We start from the raw sequence: 21,908 nt of genomic DNA, 5'->3' as shown, positions 1-21,908 counted from the left end.
CCCTTTTGGTATTCTAGTGGTGGTGGGTTAATCCTATTATGTCTTAAAGGTCATGTCTTTAGATTTTGGGTGGGAGATGTAGATTTTTAGGGGTCTTTGTCTTTCTAATCCCATTGGCTCCAAGCTTCCTGGCTCCAGTCTTTCTGAAAGGATGATCAAATCTGCATTTCTACAGAGCTGGCCTGCTGGGTTTCTGCTTGGAAGAAAGGGAGAAATTTCTGCCTTTTAAGATTTTCTCCTATTATTCCTTTACGAAATATAATACTCTGCCTTTTAAATATCCCCCCAAATATTTCCTTCTCTGGCGGGGAGGGCTGACTTTCTACAACTGGGATCACTTTGGCCTTTACTTTCCATATCCTCTCCAGTTCCTCCTTCAACTCTTGGTAGTTCTTCAACTTTTCTTACTCCTTATTCCTGTTGTTGCCTTCACTTCACATTGCTACACTTATCATTGCTGCTATGTTGTGGTCCTTTTCTATCTACTACAATATCTGGAAGTCCCACAGGATCTAATTGTCTTATTCTCCACAATCTTTTCTGAGCTCTCTCATCTGGTCTTAGGAGGATCTAATCCTTATTCTGTGCAGATGTTCCTATACACAATGCCATCATGCATATATATACACATACATATACACACATATACATACAGTACATTATGGCATGCAGCCCGAGGTTCATAGACTAATTGGGTTCCATTCCCAATAAGCATAACGGGAATTGTTAGTCACATGAGCCAAACAGTATGATTCTGAATCATGCTTCAGGGCTTAGTGTGACAATGTCGTGTTTTAAAAAAAACGTATAGGTAAATAAGCCACAGCTTAGTCTATGAGTACAAGAATGGCACAGGATTATATTTGCCTTACAACATCTCTTTCATTGTGCCCAGAATCTCCAAAGGATAGGCCCAAACTCCTTTGCATTTTTGGAACTTTGAGAGATTCTAACAAGTAGAATGAATGTCAACTGTATTCCCATTTTTACTCTTAAGATTCTTAAAGTCCCCTTCCAAAACAAATCTTGTGTCTTCCCATCCTTGGAATTGATGATATCCCTGGAAGGAGTGTTCAAAAAAGTCAAGATGAAAGCTATGACTATGTTGAATCCCTATCCCTGTGTTGTAATATAAGAAAAAAAAAAGGATATGACACTGATCAAATGGAAGTAATGCCATCTTAACTCTTTTGATCCCTCCCTCCATGCTTAGAAGATAAGTCTCAACATGGCAAGTAGTCAAAAAGTTCTTGGCGCTTGGTTGATTTCTTGCAGATATTTCATTACCCAAGTAGGTAACATCATTGCTGATGTTACCTTGTTGAGTAATGAATTGTCTGCAAGAAAACCACCAAGCTCGGAGAGCACCAAGGACTCCACCATTCAACCCTGAGCTACACATATTCTCTTCTATTGGTAGTTAAGAATGATTTATGCACTTAGGCATAAATAGAACAGTCATTAACATACGAGAGAAGATATTTTAGGAAGAAGAATATTGAAATAATACATTGTTGAATTGCTATACCAACTTTCAGCATTCTTTGATCTTGTTTTCTTCCAGGAATAGAAACATTAACATTTGGGCTTGACCTGGGAATGTGCAATTTGGAAAACTCTAGATAGCCAAGGCCGTCTGCTTTGGCCAGTTTTAGCCCCATGCATCATTGACTGTAGTTCTATTGTACTTGGTGACACTGAAGCCAAATGAACAAAAAATTGTTTTTCATTCAGCCTAGCTCTCTAGCCCTTGAACCTCTCCACTTGAAATTCTGCCCTGAGGTCAGCTGCATGGTATATATCAAGCTCATAACAATTGCTAGGAAATAGATTCTATTTTAGTTCTGTTGAGCTTGCTCCAACGAATTGGTGATGGTAACCAGAAAAGACTAGAGCCAGGAAATAAATAGGAAAGATTTATTTTAACCACAAATGAATTTTAAAAAATGCACTGTCAGAAAGGGGAAATATATACATAAATGAAAAATAAAATGAAGGCAATGATTTACTGGGAAATAATTAATACACCAAATACATTGTAAATATTGAATGGCAATTTCATAGTTACAGTAAGATAGCACAGTAGGGGCAGAGAGATAGCATCACTTTTCATAGGGAAGGAAGGAGGGAGGGAGGAGAGAGGGTGGGAAGAAAAAAAGAAAGAAAGAAAGAAAGAAAGAAAGAAAGAAAGGAAGGAAGGAAGGAAGGAAGGAAGGAAGGAAGGAAGGAAGGAAGGTTGGTTTAGGGTTGCATTCCCCACTCTTCATATTCTACTCCTAGAATCCTCACTAAAGATCACACTGGCTGAAGAATTCTGGGAGCTGAAGTCCAGAAAATCCCCAAATTAATTTACAAGGTTCCCAGCTATACATTAGACTAGTGATGGCGAACCTTTTACAGACTGAGTGCCCAAACTCCAACCCAAAACCCACTTATTTATCGCCGGGTGCCAGGTGGGCATGGCCCACTGGGTAGTTATGGCTGTGATGGTCATGGCAGACTGGGTGGGTGTGGCCAAGGTGGGCATGGTCACCTTGATGTTGTCCATGAGAGGGACACCTGTGAGATCCAGGGGGTCTCTGGCAGGTGGGGCGGTGGGCAGGAGGCTCGTCCTGCAGGGTGAGGTGAGGCAAGGCAAGGCAGGGCAGGGCAGGGGTGCCATTGTTGCAGGGCAAGGCGAGGCAGGGGCCGGGGCAGCTGCTGCCTGACACCATCGGCCCCCGCACACAGAGGCCAGCGAGCACATGGGGGAGCGATGTGTCCATCAGCAGCCACAGCCTGCCGGCCCCTCAACCAGCACACTCTGGGGCTCTGCAGCCCACCACCAGCAGTTCAGAGAAGCCGCCTCTGAGCTGGACAGATGGCCGACAGCTGAGGAGGCAATGCAGTGGGTTGTGCCCAGGAAAAGGAAAGCATGCGAGGCCAGGAGGGATGGGGCAGGGGGGAGGGAAACTAGCTGTACTGGGATGCATCTGGCCACGTGCGACCTCAGCGAGTTAGCAGGCGGTTGGTTGAAGAGGGATGGTTGCCATCTCTGGGGCATGGCACGCGTGCCCACAGAGAGGGCTCTGAGTGCCACCTCTGGCACGCATGCCACAGGTTCACCACCACTGCATTAGACTAACTTAAAGATGAAGCTATTATTAGCAGATGTTAATAATAATGGAGCCACCTCAGTATCTCATTGGTCGCTTGGGTTTCCAGGCTTGATGACCCAACTAGTTGTTGAAGGACTTCTTGCAAATCAACAGATTGGGACAATGTTCCAGAAAACACAGCAAAGAAGGCTCGACACCCAGGACCCATCAAATTAGCTTCTTAGCTGCCGAGATCTGTAGCGTACCCTCTCTGCCATACCTGGTGGGATGGACAGATTTAATCTGGGGAAGGCAGTCCCTCAAATAACTCATCCCTGTGCCTTGATAGGCTTTAAAGTAATAATAATAATAATAATAATAATAATAATAATAATAATAATAATAATAATAATAATAATAATAATAATAATAATAATAATAATAAAGTTGGAAGGACCTTGGAGGTTATCGAGTCCAACCCCCTGCTCAGGCAGGTAACCCTATACCATTTCGGACAAATGGCTGTCCAGTCTCTTCTTAAAAACTTCCAGTGTTGGAGCATTCACCGCTTCTGGAGGCAGGTTGTTCCACTGGTTAATTGTTCTAACTGTCAGGAAGTTTCTCCTTAGTTCTAGGTTGCTTCTCTTTGGTTAGTTTCCATCCATTGCTTCTTGTCCTGCCTTCAGGTGCCTTGGAGAATAGCCTGACTCCCTCTTCTTTGTGGCAGCCCCTGAGATATTGGAACACTGCTATCATGTCCCCCCTCGTCCTTCTCTTCATTAAACTAGACATACCCAATTCCAGCAACCATTCCTTATATGCTTTAGCCTCCAGGCCCCTAATCATCTTTGTTGCTCTTCTCTGTACTCTTTCTAAAGTCTCAACATCTTTTTTACATCGCGGTGACCAAAACTGGATGCAGTATTCCAAGTGTGGCCTTACCAAGGCATTGTACTTGAATTGTTCAAAAGGTGCTTTTTCCAAAAAGCAATTAGACTTTTTTTTGTTTTTGTTTTTCCTCTGAAAACATTTTGCTTCTTATCCAAGATGCTTCTTCAGTTCAGTTCAAAGAAGCTTCTTCGATGAGAAGTAAAAAGTTTTCAAAGAAAAAATAACAAGAATGTCCTGTTGTCTTTTGGATTCAGCCATGACCTGGATGATTGAGAATCTTCATTGGCAGTACCTTGAACTGAATCCCAAAACAAGACTGGTATCAATGCAGTTCAGAGGTATAACGTGTTCTGCTAGGAATCCACATGTGCCATTGCATTTTGTGGATGCTCATTCAGGTTAGCCCCACATATAATGCATTACAGCAGTCTAACTGGGACTTGAGCATGAGTGACTGTGAGTTCACTAAATATAATTGTGTAGTGCAGATGCCATGACATTTTACAATAATGTTTTGTATCGGTTATAATATAATCAATGCAAAATATAATCATAAAACTTGTTGCTGCATCTTGTGGTTAGTAGAAAATACTATGTTTTCCAAAGCAGATAGATCACACATTTCTAACAGCTGTTCCTTAATATTCGGAATAATATCATTCCCTTTTAGTTTTAGAATTTGTTTTTGTTTTGTTTGCTTATTTTTTTCTTTTGGTTTTTATGATTACTTTTATTTACATTTAAAGATGTTTTTGTTAATTCTGTATGTTTAGAATGTTAAAAAAAAAACTAAAAGAAACATCAAAATGGTAGGGCTTGCACTTTGATGCTCCACCTTGATGTTGACCATCTGCAATAGACACTAAGCACATAGTTTCTGGAATTCATGAGCAACATTTGAAAAAAAAAGTGCATCCACTTTGTTCTCCTAAAGGCCCCTTGCACAAATGCAGTGAGCTGCTTCCTGATGCAGCAGAACTTCTCATGGGAAAGGCCCATTCTGATATGCTTTGATCTACCAAAAGGGGTTTTTGCATATTCAGAAGGTCCAGTTTTCCAGCAAAGCTTTGGTGGATTAGAAGGAAGTGCTGCAGCAGTTCATGACTTTGTTTCTTATGAGCTCTTAGCTCAATCTTTGATGGAGCAAGGCCTTTTCAACATTTCCCACAATTCCTTGAAAGGTTTCTGAAGATGATCCTCAACCATCTCAAAATGCAGAGATCGAGGAGCAAAAAACCCATGTTTTTCCCCCCAAGATACAATATCAAAAGTCCTCACCTTCTTCCCCTCTCTCTCCCTCTCTTTCTCACATACACACATGCAGACATACACACGAGGCAAATGAAATAGGTTGCTTTCAGTATCTCTTCCCTGTCCTTACATCCTGTTGTGTGTCTTGCTTTGTTCTTAGGCAGAAAAGTCCCCAGATTCCTAACAAGAAGAGAACCAAGCCGTCTTCATTCTTGAAGCTAAGGAAACAGGAGGGGCTGTGAGTTAGGAGTTCCTTTAAATGAAGGAATTCACGTGGTGCACAAACCACATAGACTGGCAAAATTTCATTCAAGATACACTGCAAAATTTCCATCAGTTTCAGATACACCACAGTTAAAAGCCACTGCTATCTCTTGAATGCAGTGGGTGCTATTGGGTTACAGAGGTCCAAGTGGCTTTCAAAGTACCAGTTGTGGGGGGTGGTTCGTAGTCACAACTAACTCCCATTGAAGTTAAGGGAATTCCATTCTAAAAAAAAAAGTATAAAGGCACTTCAAAGTTATGCTGGAAATATGAACAAGAAGGAATATTTTTTCATTTTTGGCGGATGTGTAAAAATTCTGAATTCAAATGCATACACAGATTCATAGGATTTTAAAGATGACTATACAGTTTAAACCAGAGGTTTTTTCCTTTGGGGATTGAGGAACAAAACAGTTGGAAGAAAGTTGTGGAATTTTTGTACATGATAATTGCAGCGAGATTGTTGTATGTACAAAGATGGGGAGATTCAGCGCCTCTTATGATGGAGGAAGCATTGATGAAGATGTTGGAACTTGCTAAGATGACAAAACTGAATTCTTTGATTAGAGAAATAACAATATCTATGGCTGAAAATCCTTTATGGACTTATTTGCTTAAACAGAAAAAAATAAACATGATCTATTTGATGATTAGAACAATAGATTATAGAAAAAGAAAGCTATATTATAAAAATGTAAGAGGCAAATTTTTAACTATATTTCTAACTGCTATAAAGAAGATTGCAAGCTATATTTGTATATCTTTGTTTTCTTTGTTTTCTATTTTTTATTTTTTTTTACACTTTTAACTTTCATTGATTTCTTTCTTATTCTTTTAACAACAACAAAAGAAAGCTGGAAGGGACTTTGGAGGTCATCTAGTCCAACCCCCTATACCATTTCGGACAAATGGCTGTCCAGTCTCTTCTTAAAAACTTCCAGTGTTGGAGCATTCACCGCTTCTGGAGGCAGGTTGTTCCACTGGTTAATAGTTCTAACTGTCAGGAAGTTTCTCCTTAGTTCTAAGTTGCTTTTCTCCTTGACTAGTTTCCATCCATTGCTTCTTGTCCTGCCTTCAGGTGCTTTGGAGAATAGCTTGACTCCCTCTTCTTTGTGGCAGTCCCTGAGATATTTTCTTACTTCCAATTTTCTTTTACAGTAGTTATGTAACTTTAACCTTTTACTCTATGCTTACAACATTGTTTTCATTTTTTTCTATGATCTTTTTCTAATAATCAAAAACATAGATCATTTTTTTTCAGTTTCACACAAAAAATCAATAAAGGGTAATTGTAATTTTCAATACAATTAATCTTCAACTAATTGTACAACTATTCATTTAGTGACTGTTTGAAGTTACAAAGAAACTGAAAAAAAATAATTTATAACCTGTTCTTGCACATATGACTATTGCAGCAGCATCTAAATCTGGGCACTTGGCAACTGGCATGTTTTTATGATAGTTACAGCATCCTGCGATCGCCTGATCATTATTTGTGACCCTTGCAACCAGCTTCTAAAAAGCAGTGTCAACGAGGGAAGCCAAATGTACTTAGTGACCACATGATTCATTTAACAGCCACTGTGATTTGCTTAACAACCATGGCAAAAATATTGTAAAATCAGGTGTGACTGACTTAAAAAACTCTTTGCTTAGTAAAGGAAATTTTGGTTCCAGTTGTGGTTGTAAGTTGAGAACTACTGGTAGGACAAAATTATAATATGTAATACTAGTCGTATGAACTTTGTTTCATAGAGATGTGCTGGGGATGCAAAAGGGGTAAAAAAGTGTTCCCAAGTGTGCAGGAGTGTGCACATAACAGCTGTTTGCAGCTCTAACATACACTACCCCCCCCCCCCCCCCAGAATTACACTGCAGCAACTGAGACCATGCACACAATTCGGGGAATTGATGAATTTGCATTCAGGAGTTACCAGCTGGGATTATGTGAACACATTATTTTGTGATGACATCTGTGGGGGTAAGGGAGTCAAAAATGGCAGGATCATAGACACAGCATTTTCCATGTACAAAATCTGCAGGCTTTGCATGATCGCATTCTTGGATTTGCATGCTGCAGAAGTCTTTTCTTGCTGTGAATCCAAAATGATGCACTGTTTAAGTTTTTAATCCATTAATTAAATCAGGGGTAGTCAACCTTGGCTCTTTTATGACTCGTGGACTTCAACTCCCAGAATTCCTGAGCCAGCTAAGCTGGCTCAGGAATTCTGGGAATTGAAGTCCACAAGTCATAAAAGAGCCAAGGTTGACTACCCCTGAATTAAATCAAATTTAGCTTTTGCTCCGGTCTGTTCCTTTCTTCTAGACAGGGCCTCTAATATCTTGGGAAAGGCACATCAAGACAGTTTCATTCTCTTGTCTTATGGGAGTTAAGGTACTCCCTATTTATCTTGGCATCACTGTGGTTATGGTGCAGTTCCTGGAAAGCAAGGATGACACTGGTAATGTGCTTTTAAAGTCCTGCAAATGGCAGGATACCAGCTACCAACTGGCTTAATAAATCTGCATTGCATCCCTTTTCCCCACCCCATATGTTGGAAACCATACCAAGCTCAAATAAATCTACATTCACTTAAAAATCTAATCCGATCTTTAATTAGGTTCAGCTGACATTTAATTTAGCCCATTTCAAGCAATTTGCTTGTGTAATATTTTATACCGAGCTTCTTTGAAATGCTACTCCTACTTTCTTCTCTAAATAATTCATCCTGTTTAAAATAATTTTTCACAGCTGCAGTAATTTGCTTTGTCAAATAAATTTAAAGCTCAGATTTGATTTTGTCATGTAGCTTCTGCTCCAAGAAAATACATGGGACCCAGCAGGTCTACAAGATGGTGATATATTACTTTCAACTGATGTCACCAAGAAAACAAATTTTAGGGCAGTCACCGTTTTAGCAACAACAATAAAGGGTCATGAGGGATCTTAAAGATGGGAAAATACATTCATTTTAAGCTTTAGGATACCTGGAATGGATTTGTACATTCTTAAAAACAAGTACATTTGTAATTTTTATATTGATAAAAATACTGTGCTGGAATACCACTAAATCTGCTAGGGATCCTTGGTACTTTATAACCATCTCAAACAATTAAAACATTCACCATGATATATCATTTGTAAAATATCCACAGCAAAAATTCCAACTGAATTAGCATCCTTAATGTCTGATCTTTAACCAGACATCATAATCATAATCATCATCATTTGGTGCTTGAACTGGAATAACATCGCCCATTGACAATGACTGTTTCTGGGTAGAAAATTTTGTCTACATTTATTGCCCTCCTCAATGAACCACTTGCTTTGTAATTATTTTTTTAAAAAAAGATTATTGAAGAAAATCTTATAGGTGGAGTATGATTTTCCTTCCTTTATATGCGATGGCCAAAAATGGTGATCTGTCTTTTTTGCAGTTATGGGTGAAGTTCTCTCCTTTTGGAAAAATTTGAAGAGAAATCACACCCTGCATTCCACACACAGATATGAAGAGACTTTGAAAAAGATCTCTTGATTTCAAATCTAATTTCATTCACAGGGCACACCAGAATAAGATAATAACAGAATTAGATGGGATCTCAGAGGTCTTCTAGCCCAGGGCTTTTCAACCGGTGGTACGTGTACCACCTGTGGTACTTAGGCACCTGGCATGTGGTATGCAACCATCCTACAAAAGTGTAGTGGGGGAGGGAATGAGTCAAAGCGACCCAAGCCTGAGGGAAAGGGAACTGGAGCTGCAGGACTGTCAAGGCTCGGCAGAAGCCCCAGGCATGATGGCAGGGCTCCAGCTGATTGGCACTTCCAGAAGCAGTGCGGAGCTGGAAGTAAATTGGAGAAAAAGTGGGAGGAGGAGAGGAGAGGATATAAAAGGAGGTGATTTTGGTGGGAAAGGAGAAAAAAAGACAACAGGGAAAGAGAAGGGGACAGAGAAGAAGCTGTGGAAGGAAAGCTCAGCAGGCAGGGAGGAAAAAGAGACAGGGAAGAAGCAGCAGCTATTGCTGGAAGAAAAGGTCCCCTGGTTCATTTTCTCCAGCCAGTAGAATGCAATCAGCACTGATGAAATGAAAAGCTGGGAGACGAGCATGTCGGAAAGGAGGTGGTTTATTTCAGAAGCCAGTGAGTTCCTGATCAGCTGGAAGCTTGAATGGATTACCATAAGGATTTGTACAGCATTTTGTAATTCAGAGGCTTGGTTTGTGTGTTTTGGTTATTGGAACATTTTAGTCTGTTTCACAAAGGCTAGCAATGAGTCCAAAGTGTTGCCTTCCATAGGTTTAATCCCTTTAAACAAATGTAATAGTTTTACTCCCTTACCTTGGGTCTGTCTATGGCTTTTAGCAAGTTTTCTTTGTAGGTAAACAGGCTTAATTTAAGGTTATCGCCGGAGCCTGTTTGTTACATTGTTTAAACTGAGACAGTGAGGCAGCTTAAAGAAAAAAACCCTCAGAGTTTAGTATTTCTTTATTCTGGGAGGCTTTGTGAGACTTTCTTGCTTTGCACTTGATTCCTGTGTCTTTAAGGGTACAGGAAAGGGACTGGGGGGGGAATGTATTCTTATTACACTGTGGAAGGAGAGCTCAGAAGGCAGGGAGGAAGAAGAGGAGAGGGTGAGAAGAAGAAGGGCCGACCAGCTAGCTCAGGAGTCTACAAACTTAGCAATTTTAAGACTTGGGGACTTCAACTCCCAGAATTCTTCAAGTGGCCATGATGGCTGAGGAATTCTGGGAGTTGAAGTCCACAAGTCTTAAAAGTGCCAAGTTTGAAGACCCCTGAGCTAGCTGGTAGTGGTGCATATTAATAAACATGCATAAATTCATCATACATTTGTCAGTGCAAAGGGAAAGAGATTCAGCAAAGGAACAGCCACTGAAGAAATGAAAACCGGTACTTTTTTACTTTTTTCTACAGCAAATAGTAGGATACAGTGGGGAGGGAAAAGGGGAAAAAGTGAGGGGGAGAAGGGAAAAAGAATAGACTTCCTCTGTTGCTCTAGAAGGAAGCATTAACATTGAACCTCAATTTTTTACTTTTCCATAACATTATAAACTAGCCATTTCTATAACAACAAATGAATCTAATCAATAAAACCCAAAATCCCCCCCTTTTTTTAGCCATCAAGTTTTTGACACCTTGCTAAACACTGGTGGTACTCAAATATTGTCATGTCCTAAAAGTGGTACAATCTGTGAAAAGATTGAAAAGGCCTGTTCTAGCCCAACCCCCTGCTATCTCAGGAAACTCTATACTATCTAGACAAATGCCTGTCCAGTCTTTTCTTAAAAGCTTCCACTGTTAGGAGTAAGTACACAGTAACACATCCATGGGAATATATTACTGTGTTCCCATATTGCGTATCCTCACCTGGACTTGCCTTTCAACTTTTGGTGCTCTGTAGGAAAGTCTGAAAGATGTAGGAGATAATCATGCTGAGCCTGAGGGCGGGTCAAATACATCATCAGTTTGGAGTCTCTACGCACACTTAAAATATCTAAGTCCAGCCCCCTTGGTCCATTGCCTCCTAACTGGTGCCAATTTGCCTTGATCATTAGTAGATCTTATGCACAGGTAGCATGAAATATATTTGTAGTACTTTTGAACTCTAATCTGACTCCTGACTTCTTGCAACTGACAAAAGTGGTTTCTCCACATTTGTTCTCCAGTACAGGCAGTTTGGACACCAAAGAAATACAAATTCTAAAGGAGATGTCAGTATGCAAGGCCTGTTGCCTTTTACATTCAGAGATGGGCCATATGACACAATATAGCTTTAGAGGGCACTAATTTAACACTAACACAGAGCCATTTAGAGTAATTGCTCTCAGACCCATGGGACTTATTTTCAAACCAGTATGGTTCAGGAGCAAACCAACGATCCTGTTGCTTCTTCTATGCTACTCTATAATGGCAACTATTTTTCATTCTTCATAGGAAAACCCATTTCAGAACTTCTTCATTTTGGATTTCTGGAGCCTTTATTCATAATTACAAAACCTGTGACTCCATTATATCTTAATTCTATGATTTGAGACTATTATCTCAAGCATAAAATAAGCATTTTTCTTAGCCTTTCTCTGATCGTAAATATTTGAAAAGAAATGGTGCTTTTTAAAAAAGGAAACTGGACTTTCTTTTTTTTTGTCTTTGAAAATGTTTCTCTTCTCACTCAAGAAGCTTTTTCTGTTCAAAACTGAAAAAGCTTCTTGAATGAGAAGTGAAATATCTTCAAAGAAAAAAAACAAAAACAAGAAAGTCTAGTTGTCTTTTGAAAAAAGCATCTTGGGACAACCATGAGTTGGATGACTGAGAATCTCCATAGACAACTTTCTGCAGGCTCCACCACTCTATAAAGACACAGATTTTAATGGTCTTCTGGATGGCTAAGAGGGTGTCGTATCCCACCCCAATTTCAATGTATGTTGACTCCTGTTTCAACCCAATGGTTCAGAATGTGCATTTGTAATTTATGTGAGATTTTTGGCTGCCCTCTTCTGGAGCACCACTTTTCTGCTAATATTCAGGATCCTACTTTTTTTTAACCTCCAAATTATTGATAGCTGTTCAGTCTAAAATATGAACCAGAAAAGATCTGTCCTATTGTGTTTTATCTAATGATGTCACTACACTCGTGATGTTAACTGGCGATGGAAAGTCACCCCGTTTGATGTTTTCCGTGCATGTTTCCAATCAGCTATCTATTGACTTTTTCATCATCCAACCACAGGATTATGCAAGTCCAGAATTGGGTATAATAGAGATTGCACATTTTGCAAAAAGGTGTGTTTCCAAGGTTACCGGAAGTGTGCTGATGTCAATGGAAAAGGCAAATGAAAAAAAACATGTTTACAGGTATTTTGTAGATTCTGTGGTCTGTTTTTCAAACTCTAGAAGTGTACATTAAACTTTTGTTAGTTGCCTTTAGTGCTCTCTACTGCAGAATGATGGGTTAGAAACAAGTAAATACTTTATTTTGTTCAAAAGTAGAATCTCTCTCTCTCTCTCTCTCTCTCTCTCACACACACACACACACTCACACACACTCTCACACACACAAACAGAGTTTATCCTCGACTTACAACCATGAGTCTGGCATTATAGTTGCAAGTCATTGTGGTTGTTAAATGGATCATGCCTGATTACCTTTTTTGTGGTGGTCATTAAATGAATGCTGAAGTAAATGCTGTAGTAATTAAACAAACCTGGGTGTGGTTTTTTTTGCCAGAAATAGAAGTAAATGCCTGAAACTGGCAAAAAATGCAGAATATTGCGGTCACATGACTGCAGGATGTTATAAATGGCCATAAATGCAAGTCTGTTGCCAAGCACCCAAAATGCAATCATGTGACTATGGGTGGGTGTGGCACTGGAACTCTGAAAATGGATCATAAATAGCTCTGTAGAGATCTCTTGTTACTTTAAACATCACTAAGCAAGGACTATCTCTACACACATGCATATATTCAAAAATGGGTAATTTAGTTCCCAATTTAAGTATTTCAGAATAGGTACAGGTTTTTTTTTTAAATGTATTTGTTAAATATGTAGGCCACCCATCTCTGTTGCTATTCCAAAGCAACTTTGGGTGGCTTACCATGTAATAAAAATAGATTAGCAGGGTTGTGTGCTCTCTCCATTGCTCTATATCAGGGGTGTTAAACTGCTGGCCCACGGGCTGGTTTCATCATACCGGAGTTGCGCCCACCCTATTGCCGGCAATGGCGAAAAAGCTCCGATACATTGCGCGACGTCACGTGACGTCGCGAGTTTGACATGTCTGCTCTATATACTGATGACTGCATCTCTGCATCCTCTGTTAAAGTACTGAGGTTTGCTGTCATTCGTCTCATGTAAGACTATGATGAATCTGCATATAGACAGGAAGTAGATCAACTGGCCCTGTTTTGCAGCCAGAACAATCTGGAGCTGAACATTCTTAAAACTGTAGAGATGATAGTAAATTTTAGAAGAAATCTCTTATTCTACCACCTCTTCCAATATTAGACAACACAGTATCAACAGTAGGGACCTTCAAGTTTCTAGGTTCTATTATCTCCAAGGACTTGAAATGGGTGCCTAACATTAGAACCATCATTAAAAAGGCATAACAAAATGTTCTTCCTTCATCAACTCAGGAAATTCAGACTGCCCAAGAATCTGCTGATACAGTTCTACAGAGGAATTATTGAGTATGTCATTTGTACACCTATAACTGTCTGGTTTGGCACATCTACCAAACAGGACAGGTACAGACTTCAAGGGATAGTGAGGACTGCAGAAGAAACAGTCACAATCAACCTGCTTTCCATTGAGGATTTGTATATTGCACAAACCAGAAAGAGATCTGAGAAAATGTCTCTCACATCTTGGACATAACTTGTTTCAGCTTCTCTGCTCAGGATGCCACTGTAGGGCATTGCATGCCAAAACAACCAGACATAAAGAAAGATTTTTCCCCCATGCCATCACTCTGTGGAATACTTAATTCCCACAGCACTGTCTCCTTTCTCATATTTTCATCTTTCTTACTATCTTCTCCTGTTGGTTTCTTATGATTTATCAATCGTTTGTAAGTTATGATTAATGATTGCAACTATGATTTATGACCTATGACCTATTACTCACTGTTTATGTGTACACTGTGAGCTTATGCACCAGAGACAAATTCCTTGTGTGTCTGATCACACTTGGCCAATAAAGAATTTCTATTCTATTCCATTCCATTCCACTCCACTCCATTCCACTCCACTCCACTCTACTCCACTCCACTCCACTCCACTCTACTCTACTCTACTCTACTCTGTGCCATTCCATTCTATCTACTCTACTCTACTCTACTCTACTCTACTCTACTCTACTCTACTCTACTCTACTCTACTCTATGCCATTCCATTCTGTGCTGTTCCATTCCATTCCATTCCACTCCACTCCACTCCACTCCACTCTACTCTACTCTACTCTACTCTACTCTACTCTACTCTACTCTACTCTACTCTACTCTACTCTACTCTACGCCATTCCATTCTGTGCCGTTCTGTTCTATTCCACTCTACTCTACTCTACTCTACTCTACTCTACGCCATTCCATTCCATTCCGTGCTGTTCCATTCCACTCTACTCTACTCTACTCTACTCTACTCTACTCTACACTACACTACACTACTCTATGCCATGCTGTTCCATTCTATGCCATTCCATTCCACTCCATTCCATTTCTATTTCAAATAGTCCTTGATCTATGACCATTGAGCCCAAATTTTCCATTGCTAAGCAAGATAAAGTTAAATGAATTTTGCTCAATTTTAGAAATTTTCTTGCCACAGTTGTTAAGTGAATAAATGCAGTTGTTAATGGTTGCAAAATCAACCTGGCTTCCCCATTTGCTTTGTTAGTCAGAAGATCACAAAATGTGATCACAAGACCTGGGACACTGTAACTGTCATAAATACTTGCCAGTTCCCAAGTATCCAAATTTTGATCACATAACCATGGGGATGCTGCCACTGTCAAAATTGTGAAAAATGGTCATAAATCACTTTTTACAGTTCCTTTGTAACTTTGTACAGTCACTGTGAGTCAAACATTACCTGTGCATTACATCTTATATTACAATGTAACAATTCAAATTACAAGGAGTAAATACAGACTAAAAAAAAATTAAGGTTACAAGCCGTTATTGTTTGTTTTTTCTTTGTATGTTTGTATGTTTTCTACCAAGAGCTCCTTAAAGTAGGCAAATACAGACCCTACCTTGATTGCTACACCTGGAATCTTCAGTCAACGTGAAGAGAAATGACCAGATTGCTAAAAGGAAGCCCATCTTCCTTACAAGTCATGTGTATCCTCATTTATTTAATGACTCTTTACATCCATCTAGGTCAGTTAAAATGAAGACCTTGTTGCAAGTTAGATGGTTATGGGTTGCAAACCATTTAATGTGCCCAATGATTCATGCTTAATTTATTGACTTTTGAAACATGCAGCTTCTGAGCCTAAAGCTGTGGCTTTAAATATTACAAAGACTGGCACATATACAGCTGCCTTCTCTACGTTTGCCTGGGTAAAGAGTGGAGTCATTGCTGCATTGCCAGATTTCAGGGAATGTGTTCCTTTTTTATGCACTTGTTTAATTTAATGTTGTTGCGCTAATGAGATGGTCTGGGCTGAATGACTCTCTCGCAGGAGTGCTTTGGGTTTTATGCCAACATGATGGGCCTTCCATGTGAGTTTGGTGATTTATGTTACAAGGGCAGCTGGCTGCAAGAAGGGAACTGAGCCTGCCTTTTATTATCCCTAAAATAAAATGAAAGTAAAATAAAACGAAAAGCCAAGTAGGCAACTGGGTAAATGGGCTATATTTTTTCTTTTTTCTTTTTTTAAAAAAATAATCTTCTGTGAATTATGCATTAAGTACTCCTCAGAATTAGGACCATTACTGCTGTGTTGTAGATAATTTGATGACATCATTCAATCCTGCTCTGCTTTTTTATTAATAGTTTTGTAAAGCTGGATGACTGTTTTGTAGCATCTTTTATTCATCTTTAAGTCCGTTTCGTTTCCTTTCGTGTGTATGTGTGTATGTGTGTATGTATGTATCTCACACATACACATATGCCTGAAAATATGTACTTCAGTTCACATACACACATTCTTAAAGGCATTGGCTACCAAAATTTTCTCCTTAAATATATCTTTCTATAATCATAGCACAGGGTTAGTTTAGAGTAGACGATTTCACTGATCTCTTCCAACTATTATATTGTAATGATTCCATGAATCTGTACAATTCTGCTGAGAATATTTGAAAACCTAGCTTATTTGATAGACTGAAATTGAGAAGAGCTAGGCTAGAGAAGAATGAAACCTAATATAAACAGAAAATGAAGCTGGTGTTGAGATGCCATCTTTGCAGTTCTGATGTATTGACTCCTACCACTAGAATGTCATCTGGTACAAATCATAAAATACTATGCCATGATTTTCATAATAGAGAAGCGATCTAACCATATCTCTTCCCAGTTCCAGTCTTAAGAGTTTATCTTCTCAATATGATCCCCTTAGGATCATAATTTGGAACCAGAATTTCTATTGCAAAGCGAGGCAGTTGTTAAACAAGTCAGGACAGTTTTACAATTTTCATTGCACCTTTGTTAAGTGAATCACTGCAGTTGTTAAGTGAATCATGAGGTCATTAATTAAATCTGGCTTCCCCCATTGGCATTGCTTGTCAGAAACTATCTGGGAAAGTCGTGAATGGGAATCAAGTGACCATGGGATGTTGCAACTGTTGCAAATACATGCCCATTGCCAACTACTTGATCATGTGACTGTAGGGATGCTGCAGTGGTGGTAAGTTTTAGTCCACTTTTTTTTAGTGCTATTATAACTTCAAATAGCTGTTATAACAAGTGGTTGTAAGTCAAGGACTTATGTAGCAGAAAGGTTGAAAAGTTATAACAGACTGAAGATGGTTCAGTTCTCAATCTCTCTGTTCATTCATGAAATTAACTCAGGTGGCTTTAATCAAACATTAATTCTCAGCTGAAGCCAAACTCCTTCAAATATTTTGGGAGTGCCAATCCCAGAATTCCCCTTGGAGAGTGGGTGATTGGCTAAGGATTTTGTCCATCACATGATCTCTGGAATGTAGCAACCCTACTGGACTTCACTTAATGAAGAAGGAAAACAAATAAAATAATGTTAATACCCATAAGCAAAGGAATAGATGTGGTTGAAAAATAAGGAAATAGAAGCACGACTATCATTCTTAGGCCAAATGTGTTTTTCTGTGTTTACTTATTATCTGCAGTTTTTCACAAAGCGCCCCTCAAAGGACAACGGTACCAAGCAGCCACACTGAATGAGTTTCATTTGCCCAATAATTGCATTCTTGATGCTGAAAAATAGTTCAGCCTGTTTTCTCCCCACTTTCAAATCAGTTACAGAATGAACACTTTAATGGCTGCTTGGGATGTGCCAGTTTTAATTTCCCAATAACAAATAAACCCACCATCTCCAAAGAGCAAAGCTAATTCCATGCTCAGATTTATACAACGCCAGCTAAATTATACCCTATAGTGTGTCTGAAAATGCTTAATGCAGAACCGACTCATTGACTGCCAGCGCGTCAAAAGGGGAACATTCTAATGTATCTTTGAGACCTATCTGGAAAAAAGGGACTAAGACCCCTAAGGCTTCAATTCCTTATTAAATCAGTAACCCGTGTAGAAAAAGTTTACTTTTGCAAATGTGATGATCTACATTATCTTTATATTCCACAATGACTCATCTCTGGAAAAATTTAAGTTAGGTGCTATGGCTTTGGAAATTTGCTTGCATAAATGCTCAGAACTCCACATCATTTTGCCGGTCCCCTACCTCCGTTCTAGGATTTATTTGTCATTTTATTCAGGGCTAAATCCAATCCATTTAGTCCTCCTGGCCCAATCAGTTTAAAAAGGAGAAGGATAACTTTGTCCCATTAAGCACAATGGACAATTTCACTTTGATTAGATTAGGTGGTAAGATTTTGGCCTCTCCCTTTACCTAAGTGTTGGAACAGTGCAGCAAAGTCTTTAAATCTGAAGGAAAATATCTCTACCAAATAAATTAAAAAACTTCGTTTTACTGGACTATACAAAGTAATCTAGAGAAACCCGCATAAATAAGTTTTCTTAGAATATATATGCTTTGTTTCCTGACCTGACTCACAAAATTGGGCTTCTCCAGCCAATTAAAGAAGCCATCTTTTATTGATAAACTGATCTTAGTTGACCAATTTAGATTATTGATTATTGATAAAGGTTATACTAAGGTTATACTATTATAATTTATGCTAAGGTTATACTATTATTGATACTGACTATACTAAGACATAAGTAGGATTACATAAGGAAGCAATTGTTCTGAAGCAAGGAGCACATTGTTTTTAGAAAATGCATTAATAATGAGCAAAAATGGAAGAATCTGTATCTTTCTAGATGCTGTTGGACTTATGTTTCAACCTGCATGCATGTCCAAAAATAGATGCATGTGAGTTTCCTAGGGGCCTACAAATCCCTCTAATTCAGTGGTTCTCAATCTTTTTAATGCCGTGACCCCAACTGGGGGTCAAGGACTAAACCGGTCGTAAGTCGAGGACTAAACCAGTCGTACGTCGAGGACTAAACCGGTCGTAAGTCGAGGACTACCCAACTGGTCGTAAGTCGAGGACTTTCCCTGCCTGGGAGCGCCACGCATGCGTGGTTCTGCCCCCTGCACTGGCCGAGGCGTAGCTGGCAAGCAGCAGAGACGGAGCAGGCCGACCACCAGCTGGCCCAGCCCAAGGGAGGTAAGGCACCCGCCGGAAAAGGGGAAAAAATGGCAGACAAAAAAAATGGCGGACAAAAAAATGGCGGACAGCCTTGCTTGGCGACCCCCGTGAAATGGTCGATCAACCCCAAATGGGGTCCCGACCCACAGGTTGAGAACCACTGCTCTAATTTGTATAACAAGGCAATATTTCCTGGGGAAGTGAGGAAAAACAAAACAAAGAAAAGGAAAGTATTCTTTTTAGAATGGTAGATGCTATTTATAAGTGTCGTAATGGTGCGAGGGTTAGAATGCAGTATTGCAGGATAGTTCTGCCGACTGTCAGCAGTTCAATCCTGACTGGCTCAAGGTTGAGTCAGCCTTCCATCCTTCTAGTTTGGTAAAATGAGGACCCAGATTGTTGGGGGCAATATGCTGACCCTGTAAAAACCACTTAGAGAGGGCTGTAAAGCACTGCGAAGCGGTATATAACTCTAAGTGCTATTGCTATTCTACAACTAAGTGAATGAAGATCATGATAATTAACATAAAGGACCTATAGCATGCATAACTAACCTGTAGCCTGCAGGCTGCATGCAGTCCTAGTCAGCTATTAATGTGGCTCCATAAGATCATAAACTCTTAACATTATATGATTTTTTGCAATATTTATATACATTAACTATTGTATATTATACATTTTATTTGCAGCCCAAGACAATTCCTCTTTATTCAATGTGTCCCAGGCAAGCCAAAAGGTTGGATACTCATGACCTATAGTGTTGATTTGTATACTGAAAGTTAACAGTGATTGTTTTCAATAACTCTGTATACTGATACAGTATTTTTGAGGGACTTAACCTAGAATTACTTCATTTTGTTTTTTCTTCCCATGGGCTGAATGGAAAAAGAAGAGCTTCAGAGGTAGTTAAAAAATAATGATAGCCATAATCTTTTGGAAAAAGATCCAGAATTTCTTCTCCTGATATCTTTATTAGGATCAACTAGAATAGAATAGAGCTGGAAGGGACCTTGGAGATCTGTAGTCCACCCCCCCCCCTCAAGCAGGAGAACCTATACCATTTCAAACAAGTGACTGTCTAGTCTCTTGTTAAAAACCTCCAGTGATGGAGCACCCACGATCCCTGAAGGCAAGCTGTTCCATTGGTTAATTGTGCTCAATATTAGGAATTTTCTCCTTAATTCCAGGTTGCTTCTCTCTTTGGTCAGTTTCCAACCGTTGTTTCTTGTCCTGCCCTCTGGTGCTTTGTAGCAGCCCCTCAAATACTGGAACACTACTATCATGTCACCCCCTATTTCTTCTTTTCTTTAGACTAGCCAAACCCAAGTCCTGCAGCCATTCTTTGTATATTTTAGTCTCCAGGCTTTTGATCATCTTAGTTGCTCTTCTCTGTTCATTATTGTTCAGTACATTGTGTTCTTTCTCCCTTCATGTTATTTTCTTGAGCAAAGAATGAAAATGGCCTATCTCAGGAATGCTTAGATTTTGATCATCTTTGTTACTCTTCTCTGAACTTTTTCCAAGGTCTCAACATCTTTTTTGTAGTATGGTGACCAAAATTGGTTGCAGTATTCCAGGTGTGGTCTCACTAGGGTTTTATAAAATAAAACTAAAATAAAGCAAAATGACTTGTAACCTTTTCAGTTCACCCTAGGGGTATTTTCAGAAAGGGGAGTGATAGGTAAATAATACAATGAGAGTCCAGTCCACTCAGATTGCTACTTTTGTCTGTGTGCTGCAATACACATATACAAACATAAGAGTCAGAGTTTGTATTGTTACACTGGGAAGCTTGTTCTGATGCATCATTCTGAATCAACCATTGTTTTCTATGATTTTGGTTCTCTGAGACTCTTTGTCCAGCAGAATATTTTAAAAGTCAATGAGAAAGATGCAAAACACATAAATCTGGCCAGAAGTTTCAGCCATGAGATTGGTTGATTGTTCAAATTTATTCTTAAATTGGTGTTTAAATAAAGTTGTCAATTACAAATGCATCCAGTGTCAGTTTTCAGCAAACACTGAGGGGTAAAAGAAATAAGTGCATTTAGCTCTGGGCTCTCATTACAATTTCTTCTAAATATTAAAGACAAAGAGGAAGGTTTTTAATAGGAAGGTCCTGATTTAATTAGTGCTAATTTTTTTTCAAAATCTCCCCAGGAAGTGTTTGTATAAGCAGTAGAATCTTTGAGTAGAGCTTGCCTCTGTCCATTTTTCAATGTGTATAACTTTGACCCTTTGTCAGAGTTACCTCTTTCTTTTCCTGAAAACAAACTAAGGTCTAGTTTACTGACCAATAAGTATATGGGTAGAAGTAGGTGAACAAAAACATATCATAGTGTTGTTCACATAATAATAATAATGATAAAGTTGGAAGGGACCTTGGAGGTCATCTAGTCCAACCCTCTGCTCAGGCAGGAAACCCTATATCATTTCGGACAAATGGCTGTCCAGTTTCTTCTTAAAAACTTCCAGTGTTGGAGCATTCACTGCTTCTGGAGGCAGGTTGCTCCACTGGTTAATTGTTCTAACTGCCAGGAAGCTTCTCCTTAGTTCTAGGTTGCTTCTCTCTTTGGTTAGTGTCCACCCGTTGCTTCTTGTCCTGCCTTCAGGCACTTTGGAGAATAGCTTGACTCCCTCTTCTTTGTAGCAACTCCTGAGATATTGGAACACTGCTATCATGTCCCCCTTGTCCTTCTCTTCGTTAAACTAGACATACCCAATTCCGGCAGCCGTTCCTTATACGTTTTAGCCTCCAGTCCCCTAATCATCTTTGTTGCTCTTCTCTGTACTCTTTCTAGAGTCTCAACATCTTTTTTACATCGTGGTGACCAAAACTGTATGCAGTATTCCAAGTGTGGCCTTACCAAGGAATTGTAAAGTGGTATTAATACTTCACGTGGACTTCCGGTGGCAGGCGCCTTCGCTGGACGCAGCTGTTTGCTGCTCCCGCCTGTTTCTGCGTAAAAGCCGTTTTGACAGCCTGCATCAGCTGTCAAACGGCTTGATACCTTTCCCCTGGGCATAGGGGGAAAGGTGAGCTGCCCGAGGTAGGAGTTGAGTTCCCGAGTCGTCCCTTGTGGACGATGTAGGTGAG

The sequence above is a fragment of the Protobothrops mucrosquamatus genome, unplaced genomic scaffold, assembly GCF_001527695.2.
Source record: "Protobothrops mucrosquamatus isolate PMUCROS unplaced genomic scaffold, P.Mucros_1.0 scaffold59, whole genome shotgun sequence".
In the NCBI taxonomy this organism is placed as follows: Eukaryota; Metazoa; Chordata; class Lepidosauria; order Squamata; family Viperidae; genus Protobothrops; species Protobothrops mucrosquamatus.
Note: the sequence above shows the minus strand (reverse complement) of the source record.